This window comes from Silene latifolia, chromosome 2 (genome assembly GCF_048544455.1).
Source record: "Silene latifolia isolate original U9 population chromosome 2, ASM4854445v1, whole genome shotgun sequence".
In the NCBI taxonomy this organism is placed as follows: Eukaryota; Viridiplantae; Streptophyta; class Magnoliopsida; order Caryophyllales; family Caryophyllaceae; genus Silene; species Silene latifolia.
In genome coordinates this window covers 168,753,030-168,756,970 of record NC_133527.1, presented here as the reverse complement: position 1 = coordinate 168,756,970, position 3,941 = coordinate 168,753,030, and the positions used below count along the sequence as shown (strand labels likewise).

The 3,941-nt window shown below is 39.9% G+C and overlaps 1 non-coding gene across 1 annotated transcript; it reads right to left on the bottom strand.

Moving 5' to 3' along the window:
• Positions 1-1,621: 1,621 nt before the first annotated feature.
• Positions 1,622-1,728, bottom strand: LOC141644951 (small nucleolar RNA R71). Its single transcript, XR_012544550.1, has one exon. It is a non-coding gene; the product is annotated as a small nucleolar RNA R71 (small nucleolar RNA).
• Positions 1,729-3,941: the final 2,213 nt, after the last annotated feature.

Sequence of the window (3,941 nt, the reverse complement as noted above, 5' to 3'; positions counted from 1 at the left end):
ATCATAATTCTCTCTAAGTTTAGTAGTTAGATTAGTTTATTTATTAACTTAGATTAGTTTAGATTTACTTTATGTTATAAACATTTCAATACAATTTCCGTTCAAGTTATATTCCAAAGTTTCATTTCAAGTTATTTCATTACAAGTATTGTTCTTCCATTTCTAGTTTATTTCCATATTGCAAGGTAATTTGTATTTCCATTATGTTTATCATTTCATTTATCATTAGTTTAGTTTACATTTCCACCATGTTAGAGTAGTTGCATTTGTCTAAGGAGTAAGGGAAGCTATGCATGATTAAGTAATATAAAAATGTCAAAATGAGGATAAGTTAATATTGTCTAATTGTTTCTATCACATGTTTGCACTTTAATGTTTAATCTTTGTTTAAGGCCTTATTCAATTGATTAAGTTTGTTCATTCGTTCTAAAGTTGAGAGGCACGGAATTGAATTAAACTAAGCATGTGTAGTAGGACGACCAAGTCATGGACGAGAGTTTCTCTATGACCCGGTCTATGGTTGACAATAATATTGTAAGGTGAGTGTCTTTAAGCCTAAACATTTATCGTATAATCAACTTCCTAACTTGACATGAGAATTTACATAATTAGCATGTGTGACCCGACCTCCCTAGACATTTTATTTATTTTTGTTTTATTACTTCAACCCAACCAAAGCAAACGTTAATCCACCAAGATAAAATTCACTCCATAATAACTAATTAACAACTCCCGTCTCTCTGTGGTTCGACCTCTACGTAATACATTCATTTGTTTTGCTAGGGTATAAATATTATCTTTGCATAGGTATACGATAAGCCTATCAATGGCGTTAGGCTATACTTAGTTTGTTAAGAGTCTTAGCTTTAGTTTTATCTCACTTGCTAGTTTGCTTTAGTAGTTGTGTGCTTCATTGTAGAGTGTGTGATTTTTTGCCCTTCCCTAGTGTGTAAAAACACTAGGAGACTAACGGTTTGTCGAGTGCATGCCTAGGAGGAACCATCAAGCTTTGCTCTTCGATTCCGACCTGGAGAGGCTTTTTAGGACCTTGAGGACAAGGAATCTTGATAGAGTTAGGAACCCTCTTCAAGCAAACATTGACCAACCAAACCCACTCATTCTACCAATCATTGAAACCATAACCCAACTACGATTAAACGACACAATTGAGACTCCAATAGAAAATCCATTTCATAACATTCAAATTCCAACTCCACCTCAATCTCCACTCCCTCAAATACCAAATCCACCACCTCCAATGGCTTTAAGTGATCACAATCGCCCTAACTATAATGTTGCTTGTAATCCCATTAGCTTCGGCACCTTGGCTCCGAACAACTTTGAGATGCACCCCGCCCAAGTTAGATTGTTTGAAAAAGACTTGTTCGGAGGACACATTAAAGAAGATGCTCATGCTCATCTAATAAAGTTCAAGAGAAAAGTTGCTATGATGAAAAAGAACAGGGTATCCGAAGACACACTAAGGATGATGTTGTTCCCATTCTCCTTGACGGGTAAGGTGGACCGGTGGTTGAATATTCACCCTCCGGACACGTTCACAACATGGGACGCCTTAGACAAAGCATTCATGGCCAAGTATTATCCATCATCCAAGACCGCCATGCTTCAAAATGAAATCCACACTTTCCAACAAGAGGATGGAGAATCCTTGGGTGAAGCATGGGATAGATATCAAGACCTTATCGCTAGTTGTCTTCACCATGGGATTCCGGAGTGGTATATTACCCAAAACTTCTTCCAAACCTTATTTCCTAGAACTAAATAAATGGTGAATGCCTCCGCGGGAGGGGGATTTTACCATTTGGGCGATGAGGAAGGGACGACACTAATTAAGGGGAAATATGCTTAGGAGTAATGGCCGATATCCTAAGGAGAACTCTTATAGTTCAAATGCCGAGACCAATGCCAAGCTTGATATTCTCACCAAGCAACTCAAGAAATTGCAAAGGAACCAAGTTCATCAGGCCACCACCTCACATGGTCCATCCATGGAGGAGGTAGTCCAAGTTTTATTTTGTGAGCTATGTGGGGGAAATGGTCACACTTTTGACATGTGTGCCAATAACTATAATGTGGGGTATGAGGAGAATGTCCAAGATGTTAATGCCTTCCAAAGCTATAACAACAATAAAAGACCACCACGACCACCCTACAACAATCCTAATGTCTATAACCCAAACACCAACTTCTATCATCCAGGTTTGAAGAACCACCCCAACTTTAGCTACAACTGTACCAATGTTCAAAATCCACAACATCTTCAACCACAAGCTCCAAATACCAATCCACCCAGGTTTTCTCAACATAGAGGTGAATATCCTAATAAAGAAACACCGGAAACCAAAACCAAAACTTTGGAAACCAACCTCAAGGGTACCAAGATTTTGGAGGCAATCAAAACATCCAAGGGTTCTATAAAGGAAATCAAGTGAACCAAGCTAATCAAGGATTTGGGCAAGGTTATGCTAAAGGGTTTCAAGATCAAGGTCAAGGACCAAACTCCAACAACAATGGCCCTAGAGGTAATTATCAAGGGGGACAAGATCCCAACACTCGGAATGACTATGGGTTTCCTTTACCCATAGCCAACCAACCTTATCAAGAACCCCAAGGTTACCCCTCTCAAAATGAACTTATGAGCGAGGTTGGTGAAGAACATGCAAATACAACATAGCCAAGACATGGCTAACTTCATGAAGGCTAATCAACAAGAAAATGCTAATCAAAGACTTGCTCAACAAAAGGAAATGAGGTAAATGGAGGCCCGATTGGCTTCTCATGCTCTTGTTAACCCTTATAGGCCACCCGGTGGCTTGTTAGCTCAAGGGCAAAGCTCCAAGGATGCCTCAACTAGCCACCAAGCGTATGTGGTGGTCTTGAGAAGTGGAATAGAGCTTGAAGACTCCTACAAGCATCTTGAGATAGAAGTTGATGCGGATCTAAAGAGAAAGAGGATGGAAATGAATAGTGGAAGGGAAAGCCCACCGATGACATCATCGGCTAGGATGAGTGAAGCTAAGAAAGGGAAGAAAACATGTGAAGAACCTTCAAGCGGGAAAATACAAGTGGAAAGCGAAGTTGACGGTTTGGTTGAGGATTTACCTTATGAAGAAGAAAGAGGTGAAGATGCTATCGAAGAGGGGCTCCTTCAACCAACTACTAAAGTAACAAAGAATATGAATCCCCCAAAGGTACTTTCCGATTCTCGACTTGTTTTTCTTATTTCTTACCCCTCAAGATCCATAAAGAATAGGAAAAACTTCAAGTATGCCAAGTTTTGTGACATGCTTAAGAAACTTGAAGTAACCTTACTCTTTACGGAAGTGATTTTGAACATGCCAACTTACTCAAAAATTTTAAAGGATATATTGACTAAGAAAAGAGTCTTGGGTGACCAAGAAATAGTGGCAATGAAAGAGGCATGTAGTGCTCATATCCTTAACAAGATTCCCACTAAACTTGGTGACCCGGGAAGCTTTTCAATTCCTTGTATAGTTGGTGGTGTTCCTATATCAAGAGCTCTTTGTGACTTGGGAGCAAGTGTGAGTGTTATTCCTTTAAAACTTGTAAAGAAAATTGGCATTCATAGTCTTGCTTCTACTACCATGACCCTCCAATTGGCGGATAGGTCCGTCAAGCGCCCTTGGGGGGTGCTTGAAGACATACCCATCAAAGTTGGGAAGACTTTGTTGTACTTGACATCCCGGACGATAGCCACACCCCCATTATCCTAGGTAGGCCATTCTTGGCTACCGGAGGAGTGCTTATTGATGTGAGAAATGGGCGGCTAACCTTCCGGATTGAAGGTGACAATGTCGAGTTTAATCTTCCAAATTTGATGAAAGGACCCAAGGTTGAAAGAGTAAGTACTATTGAAGTGATTGATGAAGTAGTTCATGCGGTGGCTCGAGAAAAGTCGA